The sequence below is a fragment of the Phaenicophaeus curvirostris genome, chromosome 3 (genome assembly GCF_032191515.1).
Source record: "Phaenicophaeus curvirostris isolate KB17595 chromosome 3, BPBGC_Pcur_1.0, whole genome shotgun sequence".
NCBI lineage: Eukaryota > Metazoa > Chordata > Aves > Cuculiformes > Cuculidae > Phaenicophaeus > Phaenicophaeus curvirostris.
In genome coordinates this window covers 76,997,970-77,025,865 of record NC_091394.1, presented here as the reverse complement: position 1 = coordinate 77,025,865, position 27,896 = coordinate 76,997,970, and the positions used below count along the sequence as shown (strand labels likewise).

Here is a 27,896-nt window from a genome sequence, read left to right as displayed (position 1 = left end):
GGCTGCCCAAGGCCCCATCCAACCTGGCCTTGAACACCTCCTGGGATGGGGCAGCCACAGCTTCCCTGGGCAACCTGTGCCAGTGCCTCACCACTCTTATGGTGAAGAAATTCCTCCTTAGATTAAATAATCACCTATTCTGTCATTCCAGATTACGTACTTTGCCATGGAGCAGACTTCCCAGGGAGGTGGTGGAGTCACCGTCCCTGGAGGTGTTTAAAATACGGGTAGACGAGGTGCTCAGGGATAAGGTTTAGTGGCAAATAGGAATGGTTGGACTTGATGATCTAAGAGGTCTTTTTCAGCCTAGTGGTTCTATGGTTCTATAATTCTATGAATGACTCGTATTCACCCTTAATTTGATGTGCTGGAAGCAGTGCTACTGACTTAAATGGCACTGTGCACATAAATAAAGGTGAGCGCATGTACAAGCCTTGAACAGACCATGCACTGCAAATCCCATGGGAAAAGCGTGGTATATTTTATTAATATCACAATATTTGCACGTTAAAGGTGGGTTGGGTCATTAGTAACTTATTCCAGAATAAGCTTTTAGGTTTTGTAGCTGGCTTAAGGGCAGCACCAGAGGTCATCCCTAAAGAGAGGATGAACTCGAGTTCCAGGGAACTCGGAGATGACACGGGACTCCGTGAATGATTAACTAGACAGAAAGAAAGTCACACCATTTAAAAGCAATGTAATATTAATAAATAACTCTAGAAACACGGAGGGGCGAGGGCTTTGAGCCGGCCCAGGGCACCGGTAACAGGGGCTCAGGGGCAAACAGGGAAGCAGGGGTGGGGGGAGAGGGTGGAAAGAAAGGAACCCCTGTATTTTACAGCATGAAATTGGTCGCACGGGGGGGGGGGGTGGTGGGGCGGAGGTCGGGGAAGGGAAACGGGGGGGGGGGGGGGCAGCCTGAGGGGGGGTGGAAGATGCCGGGGGGGGGGGACAGCGGGGGAGGTAGCCGAGGGGGCGGCAGAGCACGGAGGGGAGGGAGCGGCTTGGGGGCAGCCGGGGGGGGGAGCGGAGGAGCCCGAGGCGGGGGAGGGGTGCTGCGGGGTGGGAAGACGGGGTGTGCAGCAGAGCACGGGGTGGAGGGGGAACGGCGTGGGGGGGAGCCCGGGGGGAGGGGGAACAGCGGGAGGGAGGGGCGGCAGCGGGGGGGAGGAGCTCAGAGCCCCGGGGGTGGATCAGTGCCCGGGGAAGGGGTGGGGTGGAGTGGTTAGGGGGGAGGCTAAGGGGGAACTCAGTGCCTTGGAGGGGGGGGTGTGGAGTGACGGGGGAGAGGGTGTCGTCTGGGGGGGGGGGGCGGCAGCGGGAGGGGGCGTAGCTCAGAGCCCTTCAGGGCTTGCGGGGGGACTAAGAGGCAGGTCACCGCCTTGGGTTGGGGAGGAGAGCGGCGGAGGGGGGCGGGGATAGAACCCTAGGAGGGGCGGAGCGGCGGGGCGGGGTGGGGGGGTGCGGCAGAGCCCTTAGGGGAAACAGGGCGGGGGCGGCAAACCACGCCCCCTAGATTAAGCCACGCCCCCTTGGTGGAACCACGCCCCCATCGGGGAGCCACCTCGCCCTTCCCGCAGTGAAGGCCACGCCCCCTCACTTAAGCCCCGCCCCTCGCGTAAGCCCCGCCCCATAGGGGAGCCCACGCCCCTCCCGCAGGGAAAACCCCCGCCCCGCGCGGAGGGGGCGTGGCCTCCGTGCGCGTGAGCTCAGCGCGCCGCTCCCCCCCCCTCTCGCCGCCGCCGCCCCCTCTCTCTCTCTCTCTCACACACACACAGACCGAGGCGGTTCCTCCGCCGGGCCCGGGCGCTGCCGCCGCTTCTTCCTCCTCCTTCTTCCCTCCCTCGTCTCGTCCTCCCGGCGGCTCCTCGCAGGTACCGGTTGGGCTCCGGGGCGGGGGCCGCTCGCGTCGCTGCGGGGTGAAGTCATCCATTGTCTCCGCGGGGCCCTTTTCGGGGTGGGGGGGGGGGTGCCCCGAGGGGTGTTTTGTGTTTTCCTGGCGCGGGTCCTTCCTGCAGAGCTGGGAGTCTCCCACCTGGCAGCTCCTGCAGGGAAGGACGGGGAAAATGGGTAACAAACGATCCCTCGGATCGTTTGTTACCCATTTTCCCCGTCCTTCCCTGCCAGAGAGGTGGTGGCCGCCTGCCTCTCCCCTCGCTTTTCCCCGACGAGAAAAACCAGAGCCTCGCCACTCCTCTTTCTCCTCAAACCCTGTAGCTGTTTCTTTACCAAGTTAATTGGGAAGGGTTTTCGGTTTAACGTCAAGCAGCTGTAAATTCTGAATCGCCCGTCTAACGGGATGCACTTGCGTGATTAGAACTGATGGCTTTGTAATGTAATTAAACCAAAATCTTACCATTATTTAAGTGTAAGCATTTAACGCTGACTTAATGCTTTCAGAAAGCTGAGAAAGAAGGGATTGTTGTTTGTTTTGTTTGGGTTTTTTTTTTTTTTAATTGCATGTGAACTAGGCATGTTTGGTCCAGAAAATGAAAATGAAAGTTTCACTTTTGCATAATGACAATAATGCTGCTTTTCAAAACCAGTTCACTAAAAGGCTTACACATACATAACTCTTCAATATGCTTATTTCTTGAAGTATGCCAGGCTTTCCACTGTGTTTATACTATTCAGCATTTGGAAAATGCTGACTTCTAGCTGTTACGGTTACGTTGTCAGCTGGTTTTGAGTTTGAGAACATCAGATCATCATTTCCTAAAAGAGGGAGTTGAAATGTGTATGTGTGGTCTTCTTTTCTTCCGTTCCCCTTAAAACTGCCAGACAAATGACACATTTCTTGCATAGAGCAATCATCGGATTTTGATTGATGATGCTAGCTGATGCTCAGGAGGAAGGAAGATACTTGGACAGATGTATTTGTTTACCTCCATAGTGTATACAAATCCTAGTCTTTCCATTAGTAAATGAATCATTAAAACTCCTTTGGGTGTGGGATTCCTAGTTAGCGTTACTATATGCTAGGAAAACTTGTTTCGTGTTAATGTTACCAACCTGTGAAAGATCACAAACCCTTGAATTCTTTTGGCTATTGGGTAGAGCCTTTTGTGATGGAAAACATATATCCTTTCTTTTTTTATTATTATTAATTAACAGCATTTAGCTGCTGCTTCTTATGACAGCAACTTCAGACCGAATTTGTTCCACATATAGGTGACTCTCCCTAACCAGTCCAGTTTGGTTTTTTTCCTGTTTGCTTGGGCCTTTTTGATCCTCAGTCTTACTAAAGTATTCCTCAAAGATTCCCTTCCCACACCCCTTCCCAGGCAAACAAAGTAAGGTGCCTAAATCTTTTTGCAGGACTTCTCAATCCTGGTTTGGAAGGTCTTTGAACTGTTCTGCCCCACTGTCCTCTGATGCCTTTGGCCAAGCTTGTGGTCTCCATTATGGGGTCAGTTTTGTCTGGCCCATGGTCAGACATCCATAATTAGCTTTGGGATTTGTTTTCTGAATTGTATATAAACACCACATACCAGCCTAGTAGAGTAACTTTTAATACCTGACTAAAATGAGTTGATAGATACATGTTTTAGGCTCTACTCTCCTTTGTGTGATTTCTGGTTTGTAGCTGCGCAGTGAGTCAGTCTGATTCTTTCTTAGGGGCAGCGAATACTTTTTGAGTATTCACCCAAAAAGAGTGAACAGTGTTCATTTTAAAACTGGCTTATGCATAAAGGAGTTGTTTTCAGTTTTTTCTGTTCTTGTGTTTGCCTTAGCTCTAAATTTCTCTTGTCCCTGCTGTGTAATTTGATAGAAGACGTGTAGCTGAATGAATCACTGTACGTTAACAGCTTCAAGATACTGAGAATGGTGTTGGATCCTATATTGCTAAAAGCATCTGAATTGCACCTGGAGGTAGACTCCCACCAAGAAGGTAAAAAGTTACACTGAGTCTTAGGGAACTGATTGATTTTTAGTACTGTTGCAGTGTACAAGGGTTTTTTTCCCTGTAGGAAGAACATGGAAGAGGCTGTATTAGTACCTAGAAAACAGCCATGTGGTTTTTCTTAATGTTCCTAGTTTTTCACAACAGGAGACTTGTCTTTTTTTTTTTTTTCTTCCCAATTCTCTGAGGTGGAAGCTTTATCTGTGATTTAGTCTGAAGTTAGTTCACTTCTAGTAGTTCTTTTATATGTTCAGTGAAATAATATTTAAGAAAAAATTACATTTTTGTTTTGTATATAGATTAGTATTCAGATATTGATTGTTCTGCTTTAACTCAGAAAGAAATAGAAGTCCAAATAAACAATGGTGAGCTTAAACTAAAGAGTAGAATTTCAGTCTTTCCTCTTGATTACTTATTTGAGGGTTGCTTCAGAAGATTTCTTCAGGCACTCTGTTTGTTTTATTTCTTAGTGCCTTGCAATAAGTTATTATGTAAGTAGGCATGTGGTCTATTGCTGATATTTACGGGTTGGCAGATTTCTTCCAGACTTCTGTAAACACTAGTTATCCCAGATTTTTTGTAAGGTTATTTTTTAGTTGGCAAGAAGAGACTTTGCTCATCTCATCATAATGCAGTTTAGTCTTTCTTCGGTGATCACTGGTTGTTTCACGTGCATTTCTGGCAATTCTTGGGCACTGCAGAAATGTGTTTTGAGTGCTGGCCCTTCCCTGGCATGGGTTGCTTGTTCTTTCTTTTTTTCTGTTAGTGCAGGTACAGACTTGAGGAAACAAAACAAAGCAATGGAGATCTAAAGAGAATTGTAGATGATGTGTGGGACTAAAGTATCACAGGCCTCTACTAGAAGCTCTCTTCCTGTTATGAGCGTGGCTTATACCAGCTTTAGAATAGTGAAGTTCTTCAAAGACAGTAGAATTCAGAGAAGAAAGAAAAATGCCATAGCTGATTTGAAATGTCATTTGTGATACTACCCTTAGGCCTTTCCTCATTAAGGCAAGCGAGGAGCACCTGGACTGTCTGTTTTTCTTCCCTTCCATGGGAGTTGACACATACTTCTAAGAGAAACTAACCTTGACTTGGGGTTTGCCCATGGAACAAGAAAAAGTAGGAGTGTTTCCATTCTGGGCTGCTTTTTTTTGTTTGTTTGTTTTGTTTTGCAATGGAAATACTATTGTAGGCTTTCTCACTCTTAAACTGTGGATTGAAGCCAGTCACCTGCTGGATGGCTACTAGTGTCTTGTTGGACAGGTAGCCAGACCTCTGCAACTGTAATTGCTATTTACAGGATGTATAGCTGTAGAAATTTTTACTGAAGGACAAATTTCCAACAGGTTCATTGCACCAGTCTAGAAAAGCTGATGTGAGAGTGGCTTTAACCTAAAGGAATTTAGCGAAGAGACCCAATGAAATGATCTTGAATAAAAGTTACATATACACAGGTGTTTCCTCAAGCATTAAAACTTCCTCTCTCTAGAGGCCAGCATATCCCTTAATGATGCCTTCAGTAAGAGGTCTGAACAGCATCTTGCAGAAAAAATATTTGTACCAATTCAATTTGGTGTAGTCACTTGTTTTTGCTTCCCAAGTAGAGCACAACTCTGTTAATGCACGTATCCTGTTATTGTTCAGCACAAACTGTCATTGTGGGACTATGTCAGTTCTGTTCTGTTTCCATTTATAGTTGAGATGAATTACTGTTAAACATTTTTCCATAGGTCCTTTAGCTGTTCCCATAAGGTAGATCAGAGCTCTTGTTCTAAATTGGAGCCCTTGGCTCTCTATTTCAGTTGTTCCATTTAGTGAATGAAGAACTGCTTCAGGAAGAGGACTAACTGGAGAAACTGTCTGCACTTAGAGTCATATTGCTTTGTCCTCATTATGTTTCACTGATGCTGTTTATTCACAAAAATAAGTATCAGTTTTACATTTCTCAATAGATGATACAATTTTTCGGGTAAAACCAAACACTGCCGGCCTCATCAAGTTAACAGAGTTCTAATTTTATGTGAAAATGCCTAATCTGTATGACGATCCTAGCAATACTGTTCAGTGTACTGGGCAGGATTTCTGGTGAGACAATTTTACCTTGTGTATGTTTTCAATAAGTGGTTTGTAGGGAGTGTGAAGTGGGCCTGCACATCAGGGGATCTACAGAACAGTAGAGGTTTAGGAGGGACTGAATGTTTTATTGAGGCATGAGGATTTTACAGTGCTGTCTAGCTAGTGTTTTGGATATGATGACATCACAGCACTAGTGTTGCTGCGCCTTGTTTTTATTTTTAATTTATATTTTTAATTTATGTTTAATTTATTTTTTAATTTCTGTTAATTTGTATTTTTTAACTTATGTTTTTATTTTTAATTTATATTAAACAGCATTGTCAACTCTCTGCTCCTAGACAAAGAAGAGTCTTTCTCAGCACCATAATGATTGCATTCCAGAGGAAAAGATAGTTGATGGTGTCATGTCTAAATGCGTCATTCATCCATTTCCTGTGCTGAAAGCACATGGTACACAGGAGTTACAGTATATTTCAGTGAGATTGGGCAAGGGGAGGGCTGTTCTGGCAGATCTTCTGCAGTATCATTATTCAGAACTCCGTTGGGTAAGAAACATTTACACCTTTTCCAGGAAATAAAATGCTTTTATTCTGTCTAAATTAGATAGTTGATGAGTGCTTTGGGCTTCTTATGACCTGAAAATTGGGAGCCACATACTCAGCCCATATTCTTTGCCGAGTTTCTTCCTTGATTCAAGATGTAATTGGACATTGACAGTAAATATTTTAAGTATTAACTGAGCATCTGTATAAGGACTGTATATAATAAGGGAAGATACTGACAGTGGGGTTGTTGCAACATACTGTTTGGCTTTTCTTCTTCATATCCAAATGCTTTATATAGGGAACATCCAATTGTCCCTCAAATATCTGATAGTGGAAGAACATTTGCATGGGAGTAAGTAGTGGCTGTAGTGAGACCACCCAACTGGCAAAGGTGAAGACTGCTGAGAAACATTTCCTTCTGTTCAGCCATTGGGAAGTGTCTTACTCTGGGTCTACCTTTCATGTTTCTGTAATAAGCAATCTAATATCTTGATCGATGCAAAGAAATGTGGCTGGAAGACAAAGTGTGTTCAAGGTTAAAGACATTTTTAGAATGTGTGCTGGAAAAGTCTTTTTATCAAAGACTTCTCTGCTCTGTGTTCTGATGGAGTTGCTCTGACTTTGTGTTCCTTCAGCTTAAGTCAAATATAAACAGCATAAAGCCTTTAAAATTAGGGTGTTTTGGTTTTTTTTGCTGAGTTGAAGCCTTTGCTTCAGTTTCCTGAGAAGAGCAGTTAGCTTCTCAGTTTCATTTTACCTGTGAAGCTGTATCTGATAGCTTTTGTTTGACTTTGCATTTTTAGAAAAAGGAGTCAAGCTTTCCTTTATATGACAGTGCTAAAAATAGACTTTGGGAGACCAGGAGCCCTTTTGCTCAGGGTCAGAGATGGAGGTATCAAACTTCTAAGTCCTTTTTAAGCAAAGGGATCTTTAGTGCTTATAGCCTGTGAAGCCAGGCTGTTGCTTTCCTGAAGTGTAAGATTCTTCAGTTGCTGCAAGTTTATCTGTGGGACAACATAGAGAAGAAACCTGCAAAGCTGTTGTGCCCATTTTTTGTATTAATTTCATAACATCTCACTTTGGACTGAGCCATTTTTTGTACCTAGTGATCAAAAGTCACTTCCTTAAGTTCCTACCTGACTAGTTACTTTTCTTTCTTCCCCTTCATGTTCCTATTCCTATTTGCTGTTGCCTCCCCTTCTTCCTGACAGGGCAGTACGCTTTTATTCAGACTTTGTCTGTGGTGGTGGCGTATAGCTGCAGAAAAGTAGACTTTGCCTTCTGTGACCTGACACCAGGCAGAAATTCAGCCAGGGTAAGAATAGAAGAGAGCCCTGTAAGCTCAGCAGAGGAGTCCCGAGTCTTTCCATTATTAACAATTTAAGATGATTCCAGGATGAACTAGGTAATGGATTAACTAACTAATGAAAAGAGAACAAGGATAAACAAAGAAAGATCCTGCCTTGAAAGAATTCAGATTATTTGGATTACATGCTGCCTGCCTGTCTGGGGAAAGGAGGAACAAGCTCCCCTGTTTTCAGTGTTAATTTAGTTAGTAGATAAGGTTTGCTACGTGCCAGATAAACTTATCTTTTGCTGTTGAATTGAAGCTTTGCAAGGAGGTGTTGTTTACTGGAGAGTAGGTAAAGAGATGAAAGCATCTTATTTAGTCCTGCCTAGCAGTGCTTCAGCTTTTTCTCTAAAAGAGTAAGCAGTCAAAACAGTTTCTTCCCATCTCCCACAGCCTGCCCTAATCAGCGTAATATCCTGGCCAAATCTAGACCAATAAGTGGTGCTTCAGTAAAATATGAAGACAGTGACATAGTTTTGTTTTCATTGTTGCTTTTTGTGTTTTGTTTGAGGTGTGAAGTACTGCAGTATTGGGTTTAGGGCTATATAATCACGTACTTTCTTCATATCTCAAACCTCATACAGTATTACCTTTCTATTTCAAGAGTAACAGATAATTTCCAAGTCACAGTTTCAACCTAAATTGTTTCCCATAAGCTATGGCCATATTGCACTGTATGGCTTTTAAAGCCATTGCATGGAAAATGGTATATGCACAACTGATGGAAAACCACAGTATGCTGCATTTGTGGGATAGATTCTCTTCTGATTACCTTCTGTAAATTTGCTTTTGTTCATCTCTGGTGGTTGAAAGTAAAAATAAAAAAGAGCATGCATTTTTATATAGTTAGTGTTTCTCCTGAAATGCATGAAAACACATCTAAGAATATGAAGAAGGATAGTTTTACTGTGCTAAAAGTCGTTGAGTGAGAGAACAAAATAGAACTCTGGAAGGAAGGAGCTTACACTTGGCACTACAGTGAAATACTCCACTTTATGGCAGCACTGGTAGATGGATGCTTTTAACTGTAAAAACGCAGTTTAGGTACTGGAGCTCTCTGTAAAATGTAGCCCTTCTGAATTTAGAACTATTCACCTTTTAAAGTTCAGCTCTCTGAAATCATGTTTTGTTTGTGCAGTGTTTCTGTAGTCTGGTAACTGAGTAAGGGTGGTCTTGGAGTATTTGGTGATGAAGATAAAACTTTCAGTGATTTGATTTTCTTCAAAAACAGGGAGGCTTTTAGATTTACCTTCATTATCACATGACTGTCAAGTCATCAAAGTAGTTAACTGCAGTGTATGGCTTTGAGTAACTATTGTCTAACTCGGTATGTGGGCTCCATATGTGCTTGTTGTAACTTTGTTCTCTAATGGATGGTGCATCCTGTAAGTGAAGAATTGCTCCAGTTTAAATAGTGTGTAGAATGCAAGAACTCTGTCTTTCTGTTGTAAAGACGGGAGGACTACCAGCCTTCAGGATGCAGATAGTTAAACTTTGCTCCTCAGACGATGTTAATGAGCACACTAGAAATACTAGAAACAGGTAGGTATGGCTTCTGTAGAAGTTACATGAGTGTTAAGGAATCCCAGAATTAAGGTTGACCAAACAGCCATGGTTTGATTACCTTTTGTGCCTACCTTTATTAAGTTACAGTCCTTGATTATACGTCTGTGGTTTTTTTTGTTTTTCTTCTTCCCTGCAGAAGCATTGCTCAGAATACATCGGCAGAGTCTGCTGAGGTGTCTGTCTAGGTTCGACACAGTAAAGCTCATCTCTAGGGCAATTGTTTCCTTGAATAAATTTGGAGATACAAAGCAGAAAACAGTATTTTCATCTTGTCTGATGAGGGCATCTGAATCCTGGCTATTGTGGTAGTTCTTGATTTGGCAGAGGGGTGTGAGGTGAGTGTGTACATGGTGGATTCTGCAGGTATCTTTGAACGTACAATTTGCTGTATAACATAGTCTGAAATAAATTAAGTTCTTGGATATCTCAGATCGGATACCTGAAGTTGATAAATAAATCTATCCTTAATAATATGCTTTAGTATTATTTTAATAGGGATAACAAACATGTTCCTTCAATGGGATGGGTATGGTATTTGACTGTTTCAGCACCATTTATCTAACATATCAGTTGTCTGCAATGGCCTATGAGGAACTAAGTTCCTGCTTTCGATGAAGCATTACATGCAGTGGTTTTTTTCTGTTTTTAGATGGGGGGTACAATGTGAACCTGGCAAAAATTGCAAAGAGGGGGGCAGAGGGGAAAAAGCCATGCAATTAAACTGTCATAATGTACTTCAGCACTCATTTCCAAGCTCCAAAGCTTAATTCTGTTTACTTGAAGTTATTTCTAAGGTAGTTTATGTGCTGTTTCCTAGCTGTTAAAAATAATAATTGCAGTCATATTAGCAGGTTTGGAAGCTACTATCTAGGCAGACTGCTGCTGTTTGAGCTAGTGGTATCCAATAATACTCAGTCATGCTTTATAGGTATGAACTCTAGACAGTATGATCCATGTGCTTATGTAGAGGGCTTTATGGATGTCTGGACTGTGGAGGATGAACGCTAGAGGAAGGCATGTTTTGACAGCACAAGCTGCTTCTGCTGCTTTTATTTGTCACCAGCAATATACCTTTTACTTTCTACATACTTAGGTGTTTTATCCAAATCCTATTCATATTAAGCCAGTTATGATTTTTGTTAGGGAGATATCTTAGCCATCCTAAACTCATATCCTTTTAAATACCTAATCTGATGTCTTTGTCTTCCATTTGGAGATACTCCCTCTCTCTGTTCCCATTCAGATACTTTTTCTAAGGTCCTTTTCTTATCTTTGTCCTATGCTTGTTAGCTGGTTTTCCTCTAGTATTTGTGGTCAGCCAGTCAGTTCTCCTGCCTTGCTGGGTTTTTAATGAGATATATTGTCTCCATTACTTGTGCTAGAGTTCCCAGATTACTTCACTGAACAGCAAATGTTGGTCTCCTGCAGTCCCCATTTTTTCTTATGTTTTTCTCCATTCAGCCATCCTATTACTCTTCAGGTGCAGATGTCAGTTACCTTTCTGGCAGGCACCACTTCCACGGTTGTTAGAATTGCAGCATGGTTTGGAGGTCACGGGGCCCAGCCCTTGCTCAGAGCAGGGCTGCTCCTAGATCAGATTGCTCAGGATTGTGTCTAAGCAAGTTTAGAGTATATCCATTCTTGGTTTCATCTACTATTTCTCCCTGCACCCCCTTCTCTCCATGAGTTTAATCATGCCCCTTCCATGTTTTGTGAGAATGTCTTCTGCGTTGCTGTTACTTAGTAGTGGGATCTTGGAGAGGGTAAGTCACCTTTCTAGCTTTATTTTCTAGTATTTTGACCTGACATATTGTACACCTGGAAGCATGAAAGGAAAATTCTGATTGGTTCTAGACTGGATTGAGTTCAGGAGAGATTTTAGCAAATAACACAATTTTCATCAAAGAGTACATATCTTCTCCCCTTCCGAAAAACTTGCAAGCACAGATAAATTCACATTGCTGGAAGGTTGATAAAATGTACATCCTAGATGCACAGGGCAGAATTGAAATCCCAACTTTTGACTGTGCTAGTGCTAAACATTTCTGGGGGAAATACTGCAAGTTCTCAATTGCTTTTACAAGATCAATTTCTTCATTAAAGTGTTGGTGTTGTTTGAGATATGGAGGTTTTATTTGTTATTGGCTTAAGTAGTCTGGTTGAAATCAGGATGCTGAAGGTCTTAGTATATAACTTTCAGCCCAGTTTGCTTGAAGATTCTAAGCTTTGGAAATAGGATGGTATAGTGGGAAGTGACAAGCAGTCTTAATAATAGTTACTAGCCTTTCTCTTTAACAAGAAATTATTGTCTTCTAGAATAAATGGCTTAGCTGTAAAAATGAGATGAGTCACAATGCATTTAACTTCTCATTACTTTAGTTTCTGTTTTCAATAGCATAGTTATATTTTTTTCAATTTGACTTAATCTGACTGCTTACAGTCTCCTCCCCCATAACATCTGCTGTTTAACCATGAGGTGCTATATCCATCCTTGCTTTAAGCCTGCTGCTGCCTTTTGTAGGACTGCTGTACTCTTTTATGTGCTGCTTGTATCTACTCTGTAGAGTAAGTTCTGGTAAATGTTTGCCTTTTAGGAGCGAGTCCCACAGAATAGCATAGCAAGCTACTTTGGAAGCTTAGATGCTATTGTAAAGACAATTCAGCAAATAGACAGTAGTTTAAAATGTTAAATCTGTTATCACCTATTTGTTAATGTCCTCCTCTTGGAATTTACTGACGTACAGCCATCAACCTAATAAAATGAGTGCTCCTGCTTCCATTCAGATCTTGAGATGTATCTTACAGAGTTTAAATTGAACATCTGACCTCTCTCTGAAGAGTGCAAGGTGGCCCTGTTCTGAATTTCTGCTGCAGGGTAGGTTAACCCACAACAGAGACATCACGGGCAGCTACTGTAGTACATCTAAATCTTTTAAGCTACTTCAGTAGGGACTACTCTCTCAAACTACACAGTAAAGCTTGCAGAGCATAATGCCCGTCTATACCCTTGCCACTTGCTCTGGGTGTTGGAGAAGATGCATTCCCTTTAGTATTCAGCATTTTAAAATGCAAGGAAATAGCTTCGTATCTGTCTACATTCCAGTAGAACTTGTCTCTCTGTTTCCACAGCTAGTTGCTTTGTGCGTTGTTGGAGGAAATTACATTAAAATATAAAAAAATCTGCAAGCTGCCTAAGTGCACATTAATATAATTTGGTAAATGTCTCTTTCCTGTGGAAATACACATCTTAAAGTTATATATAGCTTAATTAGTCTTAAACAACTCCAGGTGTTACTGTAAATTAAGTGATAACTGATTTATAAAAAGTAAACTAAGTTTGAAGTAAAGCTGAGGGCATATTGAAAAGAAGGGGCATAGTATCTTGTGGAATTCTGTGGTGTAGCTTAAAGCTTCTTTTCCCTTCTTTAAAAATTGTTGTGTCCCTAGGTATTTCACCATTTAATTGTAGTGATATTGAGGGTTTTCTTCATATATTTACAACTTGAAGTGACATTGGCATTTTCCTGGCACTGTTAATCACTTATTTAATTTTGAGCTTAGGGCCATGGAGCAGCGATTGCTAGTGCTGTGGGGTAATACACTTTAGTTCCTTCCCTTTTGTGAGGTAGTAAGATTAATATTAAAGTATATGTTCTAGCAAGTAACTTAAGGAAATGTTCGAAAGATCTCCTGTGCTGACATAAAGTTCCTTTTCAAGAAACTTAAATAGCTTTTCAATGAAATTATACACCTGCTTCCTCGAATGTATTTATGTAACTATTTTCTTTGGAACTGTAGGAGGAAATAAGTGGTTTCAGGTAAACAGTTAAGCTCCTGACTTCAAAGAACGTCCTTCAGAAGTGAAATAAGTTCACTTTCCTTTCTCAAATGAATAAAGCCCAAACATACCTTAGCTTGTTGCATTTTTTTAATTCATGTGCATAAATCTAAAGGGATTTTAATCTTGGGTCTTTTCTAGGAAAAGAATTATTAGTATAGGACACCTCCAATTATTTTACATTAGGGACATGGTTTAGTGGTAGGCTTGGTAGTGTTAGGTTAAGGGTTGGACTTGATGTTCTTGAGGATCTTTTCCAACCCAAGTAATTCTGTGAATTGGAATAAATACAGTAGATCTTTTTTAATGCTATCTGTTGCATATCTTTATTATAGTGAGGTGAAAAGAAAAGTTCTTGGAGATGAGTTCCCTGAAGAGAAGAGGTAATACAGCTAACTTTCTGCAGTGATATGCTGCAGGTCAGTGTCTTTTCTTCTTCTCCTTAGCTGAAGTATCCCAAAAATGGATTAGATACCATCTGTTGTCATGCTCTGCTTAGCCAGGACATTACTTTAGGAATATAATTAAAACATATTAGTTTTTACTGGCAAAGGCTACTTAATTAGTATGCCTGCAGATATTTAATCTTGAAATAAGCTTATGTGTGCACACAGATCAGATTCATAAGTATTGGACACCCATTTGTTTTCATTGCTCTTATAACTAGAGCATTGAATGCCTCTAAAATTGTCTTGTTTAGACTTCACTGGCAGTTCATTTATTCTGCAAATCTAACCTGCAAGGACTCCTTTCCCCCATGCTTAAAGGATGCTGAGTGTGTGTACTCCTGCTGTGTTTGTAAGTGTATGCTTAGCATTTTCAAAACCTTGATGCTTTTTTTTGTTTGCTCTGGTGTGTTATCACAACTTTTTATTAAAGTGTGCTTTAATATTGCTCTCTGTATTACAGTGCTTTCAGCAATTTCCTGGAAATAACATCATTTCTACTTCACAGCAGTTTTTTGGTAGGTTTGGAGAAACATTTTCCAAGTCTGATTAGTGAAATATCTTATTGACAAGCCATATTAATATGTATTTGTATGGCCATAAAACTTTAACTTCAGGGTTATAATTTTGGCTTAATACTCTTATCAAATTTGTTCGAGATATAAGGGAGCTTGTATTCCTCCCTAAAAACTGCATGCTAATACACTTTTTAAAAGGAATTGAATTAATGGAGCATCTGACACCCAAGGCATTAGTTTAAAGATTTTCCCTCTTGCAAGTTATGGTTGCAAACTAGTTTTATAGCTAACTGATGTATTTCTAAGGCATTTAAAATAATGAAAAAAAGTAAGATTTAGAGTAGACATAATTCTTTTCAGCAGTTGGGTTGCTGTTGTAATATTAGATATTTGTCTTTAATTTGACAATTTTGGTAAAAAGTGAGAGCTAGTTTAGATGCTGTATATAATCAGGGGGGAATGTGAAAACAGCAGTGACGTAAATGAAAACAATGACAATTTACCACTGAGCCAAAGTGCGGTACCTGGTTTAACTATGCACACTCAGTCAGGTGTCTAAAATTTTTTAGTAATATACAGAGTTTTGCAATATTCCTGCTGTACACCATACTTTTTTGTAGCTGATACAGTGATTGACAAGAGGTCAAGTTTCCCCTCCCCCTTTAAACCAAAACCAAGCCTAGTCCTAGTCCCAGTCCGTTCACCAGCCTGGAGAGGCACATTTATTTCTGACCCCTGCATGTGGCTAGGGACAACTTTGCAGCCTGGGATTAAATCATTGAAATAGATGCCAGTGTCAGCTGAAAGACACCCAGCGTGCTCCAAGGGGATTCTATTGCAAGTTTAATAATTCATCACAAATGAGAAAAAAATGTGCTGTCAGTTTGCTGTAAAATTTACTATTAAGACAAAAACTGTACCTGCTCAGGATGCAGCTTTGTTCATTCCCTGCCTCCCTCTCTCCCCAACCAGTTTTGATTATCGGGGGGGAAAAAATACTTTGGTGCAAAGTTTAGTTTCAAGTGATAAATACAGTATCTAGTTGGAGTTATAGCCTGGTTCTGTTGTTGTTCTCTATATGCAATCAGACAGCTCTCTCAATGTGACATCCTGTCTTTTGACTGCCGTTTTAATTTTTATGGAAAAATGTTTTCTTAATTGATTGGCTTCTGTCTTTTTTTTTTAACATCGTAATTTTTTATTCCTCTTAAGTATGAGATGGGACAATCCAGAAGCAATGGTTTTCAAGGATGACAGGGTTTTGCACTTGCATGGGAAAGTGATTTCAGAACTTGAGGTTAATTTTTGTTTGTGATTATTGTATCTTAATTTCTTAAAGTTTGTTGAAGGAAGTCTTATTGGAATGTAGATGCAGTATGCGCAACGTATTTGTAAAACAGAAGGCCAGAGTTATTAGAAATAAAGCCTGTCATGTGGCAAAGCTGGAAAGAAAATGAAGGATTCACTGTGATTTGGCACTGATGTTTATTTGTCAACCCTCCTCTCTTCTCTTGCCTTGGCTGCTGCTCCATCAAGTTTTGGTTGACTGCTGGCTGAACATGAGCCAGCAGCGTGCCTGGGTGGCTAAGAAGGCTAACAGCGTCTTGGCCTGTATCAGAAACAGTGTCGCCAGCAGGACCAGGGAAGTGACTGTGCCCCAGTAATTGGCAGCAGTGAGGCTGTACCTCGAATGCTGTGTTCAGTTTTGGGCCCCTCACTACAAGAAAGACATTGAGGTCCTGGAGTGTGTCCAGAGAAGGGCAACAAAGCTGCTGAAGGGGCTGGAGAACAAGTTTTATGAGGAGCAGCTGAGGGAACTGGGGTTGTTTAGCCTGGAGAAAAGAATACCTTATCACTGTCTACAACTACCTGAAGGAGGTTGTAGTGAGGTGGGAGCTGGCCTCTTCTCCCAGGTGACAGGCAATAGGACAAGAAGGAATGGCCTCAAGTTGCACCACAGGAGGTTCAGACTAGACACCAGGAAAAACTTCTTCACTGAAAGGTTATCAGGCACTGGAACAGCTGCCCAGGGAGGTGGCTGAGTTGCCATCCCTGGAGGTATTTAAAAGATGGGTAGATGAAGTGCTTAGGGATATGATTTAGTAGTGAGCAGGTAAGGTTGGACTTGATGATCTCAAAGGTCCTTTCCAGCCTAGCGATTCTGTGGTTCTGTGATCAGTCAGTGCATTTATATAGGGATCGCTTAAATCCCATTTACTTAATAGCCGGATGGAGATGTGATGCATCAGAAAGACTAGAAGAGACCTGTGATATGCCATAATAAAGAAAAAGACCCAAATTTGTTTTCCTTTTCTGAACTGTCCATGTTTACTCTCTGTTAACCCTGAGATTTATTTTTTTTTTAAACAGTTTGTTGAAGTTTGTCACTTTAAAAAAGAATGAATCATATGTAAGGCCAAAAAATTTCATGGTATTTCTTCTCAAGGTTTATTACTTCAGTCTGACTCATTTCCTGGTTTTCTGCTAATGCACTGACAATAGCAAAAATTAGTATTCTCCTACTGTTTGTAAATCTAGAAAATACGTACTTGACTGTGTCACAGGTGGCTATGTGTACCTGTAAATGGTGCAAAGATTTATACAGTTATTCCCTCTGTGAGTCTTTGGTTATGCACTTGCTTCCCCAGCTAATCCTGCTGCTTCACATCTCCCCAGGTGGCAATTCTGTTCAGGTATGAGGAAGATGAGGCTAAGTTAGAACTTCTGTTCTCATATCATAGTGTGAGAACCTAAAAATACTCAGTAAGATTAGTAGCAAATGAAATAGTGATTTTAAGGGAGAGTTTTTTCTGAGCTGTGTACCATTAGCCTGTGAGCACATTGTCATAGGCTTTCTTGGGCATCCACAGCATTGAGAGACACTTGATATATGTGGATGGCAATATAGAAAGTGGTAGAATATACTGGTAGGGAGGTAAACTTACTTTTTAGATTTGAAAGCAGTCTGACATGTTAAGACGTTGTGTTTAGGGCACAGGTCCAGTAGATTTTCACCCTTCACCTGTACCATGGAGTCTTGCGTGCTGTGGAGACATGATCCCATAGTTGTGAAAGCCAGTGCAACTGTTCTTGTGTTCTGGGGAACTTTGAGAGTCGTTGGGAATGTCTGTGATTATTTAAGTAACTGTCTTTTCTCATGATTACTGATGTCTTGAAGTGTATTAATGTTGTAACATTTTAATATATTCTTGTGAGATATGATGTTTGAGTAAAATATAGATTGGCTTTTATACAATATATAGTAAAGGTACATTGAAAGAATGTCTTAGATAAAAGCTAAATCCCATCTCTTTCTAGCACATGCCTGGGAAAATGCAAGCATTTCCAACAGGGGATCTTTTCATGCTGTAATTCACAGATTTATGAATTAGGACACAGTTGGAAGTTTGCAGTTTCTTTTAGAAAAACATAATCAAATGAAATAATTGCTTAATTTTTTTTAATTAAATTGAGGTTTACAGTATTATAGTATTTAAATCCTTATTGAACTTCTATTTCAGAATTAGTTGCACAGTACTGCAGTCTCAGTCTCGTACATATTTATTTCTCTGTTAGGGAAGACTGCTTAACTTTGGGGAAGCAAAAGTAAGGCCTTCAATCTTTTAATTTCTTTTTATAAAGAGCTTTTTTATGTGTAGATTAAGTATTATTAGGTGCTTAACTACAGAAAATTCAATCTAAAAGTGTCAACCTTTTTCTGTTACAGTTTATGAAGTTAGTGCTGGAAATGTCACGAAGTTCTTTGGGATTGTTTTTGATCTTTTATTTTTTATCAAGTATTTGTCTTTTCTTCTAGATATACAGATCCTTCAAGGATGAGAAAGGCGTACTTACTCTTGAATGGCATTAAATACCTCCAGGCTACCATTACAGACCGTGCAATTTGCTGAGTGAATAAAAATTTAAGAGCTCCTCCTCCAGTGATGTCAGTGATATGGAGGATATTGTACTATAAAATGAATGGGGGATAAAAGGGAGAAACATAATCTTTTTGTACTGACGTAGTCTACGGATATTTGAGAGACTGTGGGGATTCGTACAAGGGAGGAAGAAACATGCTCTGTTTCCGCTCCAAATCGTGGTGGAGTTTATAAATGTTTTTAAGGATAACCATGACGATGAGGGACTGGGCTGGTGTGTTACATAGAATACAGGCAGGTGAGTGCAAGTTGTGAAGTTATTGTGGCTTAATGCTTGGTAGCTCAGATGGAGGCTGACTGAACACTTAGTTTGAAAAGCACCGCAGCAGACCGTAGTCTCCTTGAGGGAAGGTATTCTTCTAGGGTTGTTTTCCTTTTAAGAAACCCATGGGCTAATGTTAATCAAATCTGTTGTGAGTGTAGATGTTTCAAAGAGAAGCTAATTCTAGTGAATGGTTGCTGATTGTTCTCATTTGGTGCCTGCACATTACTAAATTATATGAAATTTGTGTAAGAGAACATTCTCATGCCCTAACAACAGAAAAGATATGGTTGGCATTTAAATAACTTCAGATAACAGCTACATTATTTGGAACATGCTGGTGTATAAACCTAGGGTAGCAAAAGATAGAATGAATAGTCTCTGGTAGCCTCATTTGTGGAATGTTTATGCCGTGTTGGGCAAGACCTTTAAAGAGTAGCTAGGTGTTTGTTTTCTGTATGCTGATCTTTAGATGTTTGGGTGCTGATCTGCAAGGAGCTACTGTTGTCAATGATCAGGTAAATTTTGAACTTATGCAGTCCTATTCTGACACAAAACAACATTACAAGCAACTTTGGCAATTTGCAATATCTTATCTTATTTTAGGTGGTGGTTATAGCCTTGATCTATTTCCTGTTTTGCAAATTTGGAGAAGTATCTTCCATGTGAGAATTACTATGAAGATTTCATGGAAGTACTTGGAAGATTGGTTTCCTAACATCTTTGAAGCCATTAGCCTGATTAGTACGTCTTTTGGACTTGTGTGATATTTGTGAACTGGGTGTTGCATAATGTTGTTGTAAAGCAAAAAAATGTACAATACGTAAGGTATGAGGCCTCATTTACTAGGGAAATGAGAAATACGTCCATGGAATCATAGAATGCCAGGTTGGAAGGCACCTCAAGGATGATCTGGTTCAGACTTTTTAGGTGATATATAGTTTAAATGAGATAGCCCATGAAATGAATGAGGCCTGCTCCAGAACAATCCATATGTCTGTAATCCTACAGGAAGTTCAGAAGCCAGACCCAGCCTTTAGGATACTTCCATCTGTCTTGGTGCCCTCCCCAAGACCTGGAAATGGCGACTAGAGCACTAAGTGGGATCCAAACACAGTAGTCTTCCATCGTGTCTAACTAGAGCTCACCCACCTGATGCTGTACTCACAAATTGTCCCTGTAGTAAGCAAGCCAGCTGTTTGGGTGGGAAACAACTGGCCCCACTTAATCTACACAACTGCCTATAGCACCCTAGCAGTTAGGTCTCTGTTGTGAACAGGGGAAGTGATGTCCCCATCTCCCTGAAAGTGGTGGCAAGAGGTATGACAGATGGAAGTATCCCAAAGGCTAGGTCTGGCTTCTGAACTTCTCTGTCACTATGGGTAACAGAGGCACACAAACCTATACCAAGAACTGTTTGGACATTTAACATCTCTCAGAAAATGAAGGACAGTAGAATGCAAGCTGCCCATTAAAACTAAATTCATCATCCCCCGTCCATCTACTTGATTGTATAGTTGATGCACTGTAAGGCAATGCAAATACTGGTCTCAAGAAGTATGAACGGCTATTCAATAATGTTTTATGTCATGAGCAAATAACATTATTTGTTAGGGCAAGGGCATTCTTGGGGGCAGAAGAAGTATAAGATGGTGTCTCCTCTAACCATGTTAGCACTTCTGATGTGCCTTGCTGGGCAATTCCTGCCAGATATGACATGATTGTGTTGGAGTTCTGTGGTAGAGCTAAGTGTCCTGTGGGCAATACTTGATTCTACATGTAAAACATTTAAGTACAAAAACTTTATTATTCTGGTTGCTAGAAAAAGACTTGGTAGTTCTGCTTTCTTGGTGTATCTTGATACTCTGCACAAATCTAAAAAGATTAGAGAAGGTGTCATTACTAAGATAGAAAGTTAAAGTAGGAACCCTAGTTGTCACAGATGCTGAATATGGGTGTGATCCATACTTGTGTATTGATTTCCTTCTTTACTATCAAGCCAAGCTTAAGGAGGGGAGCAGAAGATGTCACTTAAACAATTTTACAGCAGGCTGAGAGAGTACCTGAGGAAAAAAGGGCATCTTCTAAAAACCTGTACTACTTTTCCTTACTATGCTGAGAACAATGTGTCACATCCTCCTTCCCCTTTCCCTCTTCTCAGTAATTTGTATGGTATCATGTCATTGGTAAGGTGAACGAACAGTATTGCATCAGCGTGTCCGTTGTAGTGACTTGTGACTTCTCTGGTAGCTTATCTTTCACGCCAGCCCATTTTGTATTTCTTCTGTCTTTCTTCTTTTCCTATTCCCCTTTTTGTCTCAACAGCACAATCCTCTTTAGGATTGCAGTTCCAGAGGTGACTCTGACTCAACGTTAAATAGAAAGGAGAGGGATTGTACCCAGGCAAGGAAAGCTGTTAAGTTTTGGTAACTTACTAGTTGTCTGGCACAAACTCTCTGCTCTTCCATTGAAAAGCCACAAATGTAGCTGAATCTGCTGTAACCTCTAGTGGAGAAGTGTGGGCTGATATGAACTACTTCAGTTACATCAAAATTGAAATTTAAACCAAGTGATATCTTTTCGAACGTAGCTGTCATCTTCCCAGTATGGAGCAATGTCAGCCTGACCAGCAGTTATGTTAAAAAGGCTGCACTTGGCAGATATTTCAATTTGAGTTAAGGCTTGGTAGTATAAGTAAATGATGAAAGTCTTGCGATGCAAGCTGGAACGATTCCTTTTTGGACATAGCGTTGTGACATGAGAATTGATTTGGCAGATTGTTGTCCTAGTTTATTTGCATTTATTATTCATATTTTTCACCTGTTTTGATGTTAAAATCCTTTTGAATGTGCCTTACTCTTTCTGCTTCCTTAAATTCCATTGCACAGGGCTCAGTTACACAACTGCAGTTTTCTTTTGCTGAGTGACAACAGTTCTGCTCTTCTCAGGAGGATTCTTTAATAATATTGGCTAGAAGCGTTGAGCAGAATACTTCTGTACTTACAAGCCTTAAAAGAGTAAGAAATCATTTATGTTCCTCCAATGCAGTATTTGGTGACTTTCAGTCGGTAGAATGATTTGAGTGTCAAGCAGTGGGATTGCAAATCAGAAAGATCTGAAATAGGACAGAAACAGAATTGTTATAAAGAACTTCGTTGATAATGGTGACCTTAAAAAATGTGGGCAGGAAAAAAGACTTGGAAAAGTGGAAGGAAAGAGCAGCTAAAAGTTTCAGAATAAATTTCTGAATAAACTTAATTTACCATCTTTTTTTTAAAATGCAGTGTTGAGTAATTGGTTGGAGAATTGTCTATAAAATCTCTTTACTGAAAACACACTATACCAGGAATGTAAAAAATTTGCAGGTTTTTGCACAGTAAATAAAATTCTGGAAGTATCTATTGTTTTGAGTCACAGACTTGAAGCTTCTAAATAACTACAATATAGGAATTTTTATTATTTAAGCAACTTATCTATGTTAAAATGATCTTATTTAAATGTCATCTAGACTACTAGAACTTCTTTGACATTTCATATTCTTTATTTTTTGGGTAAAGTTGTTAAATTTCAACATCACTAAAAATGTTCGTCCTACAATGGAAACAGATGTGCAGCTGAGGTTTTTGCAGGGGACTTTCATTCCTCAATAACAGTGATTGGGCCTGTTTTATTCTGTGTTTTGGCACTGTTACAGCGTATGATTCATTTTTGTCTCATGCTAGCTTTAGCAGGGAAACCACAGGCATATTGCAGTGTAACAAGGTTACAGAAGTACATTTCAAATAGAATACAAAGCAGTTATCAAGGATATTTATTAATTCTGTGGAAGTTTCGTCCTGTGTTATAAAGCAGACCTGAGAAGAAAATAAATCTCTTGCACAGATGTTTCACCTTTGCCTGAAGAATGGAGCTGGTGATAATGCTCCATTCTTGAAACCTTTCATAGTCTTTAGGGTCTGTTTACCTTGGCTGTTTCCTCACCCTTCCACTCCCCTGAGAAAACATACCAGGGTTTTTGGATTTGTTTCAATAGCCAGAGGAAAGCTCCGGGGTTTGACCAGAGCCTGGGATTTATACCTGTGTAGTAATCCTTACAGCTGAAGGGAAGGAAGCTGTGACTCCTGGACTTTCCAAAGAGCAGCTGGCACCGTGTTCACTTATTTTGTATTGATCCAGTCTTGCAGGGAGATGGTAAACACAAATACAGGTTTGTCCAGATCACAGTCCACTGAGCTGGAACGGTATCTCTTAGTAAACTACAGTTAACTGCGAGTAATGTTTGATAGTGTCACTGAGTTATCTGGAGGCAGACATGGCCCTTTGAATATGAAACTGGAAGTTCTTTGGGGTTGGTTTTCCTTCAGATTTCAACATCACCTCTGGTTTGTCTGTTTTCTCTGTCATAGACTTATTTTTCTCCCAGGAGCTGATTTTCATTCAAGGACCGAGTTGTGTTGTCAGTGGCTGTGAAAGTTAAATGTTATCCTTGAACGTTCACATGCACGCTGGTAGAATCCACATTTTATTTAAATCTGTTTCAGCTTCTGCTGTCCTCTGTGAAGGTTCTTGTGTTCTATGTGGCACTCGCTACATTTCAGGTAGAAGCTCTGACAGAAGTAAGGAGCTTTTTATCACAAATGTGTATGAGTAACAGAGTAGGGTCTGAAGAGCAAGGTCCTCGTGCAGTGAGGTGACCGAGTGGCCTTTTGGATACAGGCTTGAGTTTGAGGGTATACGATGTGAGCTTTCATTTATGAACATGCCTGCATGTCTGTGTGGCTTGTTGAGGATGTATGATGTGAGCTTTCATTTATGAACATGTCTTGGTGTCTGTGTGGCTTGTTGAGAGTGAATGTTACTTTTCAAAATTCAGGATGTTACTGACTACAGCAGAGGTGACCCATGGTAGGTGTAAAAAGCAGAGCGAATAGAGGAGGATTTTGAGCTATATCTTGATCTTCTTTGCATTGTTGTTTGTTCCCCAGCTAAGCCAGCGTGAGGTATTCTGCTGCTATCGTGGACACTGTGCATGCAGGCAGTTTCAGGAATCCCCTAGCCTTAAGTGATCTGCCTAGTACGCATACTGTTAGCTTTGGCTTCAGTTTCTGCTTTTAGAATAATTGAAATGACTGTTCCTTACTTGAGGCATCTGGTTTGGTTTTGAAGATAGAGAAGACAAATGCACTTCTGTCTCTCCTTTCTGTGTCTGGGTCAGGCTGCGTGGCCTGAAAGGACAAGGTGTGCTAGCTGAGGATTTGTGCTGCTTCCCTGCAGGGGAATGCGAACAGGGCAGCAGCCTGTGCCTCTCCCCCTCGCCTGCTCACTGCTGCTGAGTGCTTCAGCTGACTTCAGGCTTTTCTGGGTGCTGGTTGATACACAGAATTTACCTGAAGCCTGGAAGACGAGCCAGTCACATGGAGAGATTGTGCCCAATGCAGCCATTGTCTTAGGCTGAAAAACTGAATTTGTCCTACCCCTCTGTCTGCATTTGTTTTCTGATTTGGGAATCCAGCCTGTGAGTTGCATTGAGTCTTCATTGTGCTATGTAACTAATTCCAAAGCATCTGTTGGCAGGCAAACTTTGATGTCAGCAAAGTTAGGGTGAGGTCTTGCATTGCGCACATTTAGTTACTGGGGTTGGTGTGGGTAATGGCATATTGAATTGAAAGAGAGTTCGGAAAGGGGTGGGGATCATTGTGAATGGTGCTTGTAGCCTGCTGCTCAGTGTATATCTTTTGTGGTTAGAAAATGTACTTGACAAACTATGTATTGTCCAATTTGCAACAGACATTTCAGATTATTTTGTAAATATTTGTGCCTGACGCTCTTGGCTTGCAGGATATTGCTTTTAGTCCTCTAAACTGGGATTAAAGTAGCACTTCTTTGCTGGTGTTCCAAGTGCAGATATTTTTCAGAAGCAAAGTACATGTAGTGCTCAAGGATTTATTTTTTTTCCCCCAGTGTTACCACTAGGTTTAGATAAGCAAAAAGAAAAATCAGTAATTACTGCAATTTGAAATTCATAATGGTTAACTTGCAAGTAGAAAGAAAGCAAGGACTTCAAGACACTGTGAATTTATGATCTAGAGAAAGCAGTATTTTATTTTTAAGGTGAAAAGACGACTGACTTGATATTGCTGATTAAACAAATATCTTTGGCTTGGAAATAAATGAGAGCTTGTGTGCTAGATTCAATTTAAGATACTTACTTCATCTAAGATACATCTGGATTCATGCAGTTTAGGAGAGCTATATTTAAGGCCATCAGAGCAGAACTGTGGGTGTCACTGCAACAGGATTCTAAGTCAAGCTGGAGGATTGCAGCTGATTTAAAAAATAAACAATAAGGTTTTGTAGCATTTACAAATTGTTCCCTCTACTTCTTAAAGGAAAAGCTCATCCTGATGTTAGAGGGCTGTATCTCGGGTTCAGGCTAACAGCTACTCTTGGCATGAGGCAGCATCTTCTGTACTAATTAAGTTTAGCAATTGTGCTGTTTCTGTAGTCTGAGAGGCTTTTAAGTCTGACTCAGTGCTCGTTTTTTTAAAGAATTTTTAGTAAAACGGGTAGAGTTGAAGGCATAAACCAGTGTTACTTCTGAAGAAACGTAAAGTGTGGTTTTACCTCAGAACCTGAAATAACATGGGTTTGTTTGAAGACTATAATTAGAAAGTGTTTAGCCATTCTAAATAACGGAGAAAATAAGCACAGTAGCTTTTCTAGGAATTGCATTATGCTTGCTTCGTTTCTTTTCTTTTGTGCCTCTTAACTGTTTGAAATGGATGATGTGTCACAATCTGTCACATAAAGGGGCTTAAGTGGTGTTTCCATAATTGTGTAGAAAGAGCTGTTTAAGGAGGAAAAAAGTTAACATCCAGCACAGCATGTTTAAAGATGCATTAGAAAGATGATGCAAGTTTGCACACGTACCTGTGAGAATGGAGGGGGGAGTGTTAGGGGAAAGGGCTTTGCCCTCCTCAGAAGCACTAGGGCAGGGGAGTTACATTTCAGAAGTACTCCCTGCATTGCAAGGCCTGGCTGTGGAGATGTACTTGCTAATTCAGAAGTCATGGAGTAAATGAAATAGTGCAAAGATGTCTTGACCCACACTTACTTTTCTCGGTTGGGGCAGTTGCTCACTGAGTGTGCCACCAAACACTGCAGTACTCCTCAGCTGCCAGAGGAAAAGTTTGTAGGCCCCATGCATTTTTTTTGTCTGACTTTATATTCTGCTGTTAAATGTATGAAATACAGCAGGGAACATTTGCGTATTTTGTTTTAAAAATTTGGTGCGAAGCATTCTGCCAGTGCAGGATGTCACAGCGTTGCCAAGGTTTCATCAGCACCGCATGACCCAGTGCACCGCCTGATGCACAGGGATAAGGTCTCTGGCTGATGCACAGTGGTTTGCAGGGTATCTGCCAAACTCCTCTGTGTTGCTTCTTGCTTGGATACCACCAAGGAGGCAATGAGGAATAAGAAAGTTTCACTAGACTAAAGCCATAAGTGGGTGGCTTTGCACTAACTTTCCTAGACACGTAAAATGGTATTTTTGCATAGAGAAACTCTGCTTAGTCCCCAGTCTGTGTTATGGTTACACTGCGTTGCCGTCAGTGAAGAATGGTTGGAAAAACTCACATCAACCTAGCTAAATCCCGCTGTGTGCTGACATAGCATATTTTTTGGCGTAGTATATGATGTTGTTGTAGGTGGAATAACTGCTGGCAGAATAACTCCTCTTGCTGGCATATTTTGTATTTCCAGCGTAGGTACAGCGTCAGATGTACTTCTAATGACGAGCGTTCAGCTTTTTCTTCCTTTGTGCTTTTTAACTAGTGTTTATACTGTTTATAATGCTGGTGGAATCTGTCTGTAAAGGCTGCTAGATTGTTCCCCTTCTCTTGCCCTGTCTGTGCTGAATGGGCGCTATCTTTTCAGCCTGGTCGTTTATTTATTTTCAGTAGGACTGGAAGAATCCTTTCCACTAATTCTTTCTCCCAAGGAAGGGTCAGTAAGATTGAACTTTTTACCTCATGTATTTATTAGCAAAGATCTGTGTGCCTGGTGGCTGGTCTGTTTGCCTTTACCTTCATTTTCTAATGTTCTGCTTTCGTTCTCTGGTAGGTTCGGCTGTGAGATAAGTTTTGTGGTCCATTTCCTGACGCCAATGGTTTTTCTGGAGGCAGTGTTTCCTGTCTGGAAGCTAGAGGCACTGTTCCTGGCAGGATAGAGTATTTTTGTTTCCCTGGCTAGACTTTTCCCTGTCTTTGTTTTTGTCTCTTTTCCCCTCTGTTGTTAATTCTTTTTTTTTTTCTATTTTATTTTTTTTTATTTTGGTCTGCATTTAAAACTGCACCAGCTTAACTAGAGCTGTTGTGAACCAAAAAATGGGCTTGGTGTTTTGAAATACATCCATGCGTGATTTTTCAGTTAACATACTGACGGAATAAATTCACGGGCCAGGCAACATTAGAATTGTGCATTTTATACTAGGTTTTTGCATTAATCTCACTTCTTGAGTGAAGGGGAATGACTAGTTACAGTGGTGTAACATTGTACCTGACCTGAAGGCAGTTTCAGTATTTACAGCATTAGTCATAACAGAGTTCAGAAAACCCTGTCACAGTTCTTGTCTCTATCCTGACTTGCTGCTGCTAGAGCAGACTGGCTGGGATTATTCACTCGGTCACCCAAGTTTTTCCAAAAGTTCTCTGTTGATTTATATTTACCAAAATGCTTAGTTTCTCTATAAAGAGAACTAGCATGAAAAAAGACCCATACGCAGTAGCTATTTGGTTCCTTAGGGCTGACATACTGTCAGTTTACAGTGGCTTAGTAAGTTGTTTGGAGTTGTCACAGTAGCTTCCAGAAACTGTGACCACATCCCATCTCCTGTGTCGTGGTTTAACACAGCTGGCAACTCAGCATCATGTAGCCACTGGCTCACACCTGACCCCAGTGAGACAGGGAGAATGGGGAGGTAGAGCAAAACTTGTGGGTTGAGATAAAGGCCATTTGATAGGACAGCAAAGGAAGAGAGAATGATAGTAATGACGCTGATAATATGTACAAAACAAGTAATGCTCACCACCCACAGAGACTGATACCCAGCCCATTCCAGAGCAGTGATCCTCAAGCAGTAAACCCTGGTTCCCAGCCAGCTTCTCACTTATATACTGAGCATGATGTGTTATGGTATCAAATGTCTCTTTGGCCAGCTTGGGTCAATTGCCTGGCTGTGCTCCCTCCCAGTTTCTTCTATACCTGCTCACTAGCAGAGCATGGGAAGCTGAAAAAGTCCTTGATTTCTTAGCAACAACTAAAAACATCCGTCTGTTATCAACATTGTTCTCATACTAACTCTAAAATACAGTGGCTGCAGGGATGAAAATTATCCCAGCTAAGCATAAGCATTACCTAGCTCATATTGCTTTGGTTGTTGCTAT

The 27,896-nt window shown here is 40.8% G+C and overlaps 1 protein-coding gene across 2 annotated transcripts in view; it reads left to right on the top strand.

Annotated features, from left to right (window-relative positions):
- Positions 1-1,781: 1,781 nt before the first annotated feature.
- Positions 1,782-27,896, top strand: part of RNF19A (ring finger protein 19A, RBR E3 ubiquitin protein ligase) — a 56,420-nt gene continuing 30,305 nt past the window's right edge. The window contains exons 1-2 of one of the 2 annotated variants that reach the window (XM_069854426.1): positions 1,859-1,874; positions 3,735-3,892. The gene's annotated coding sequence lies outside the window, so the exon portion shown is untranslated. Of the gene's footprint in view, positions 1,875-3,734; positions 3,893-27,896 lie in introns of both variants that reach the window. The other variant, XM_069854428.1, reaches the window with a different exon arrangement.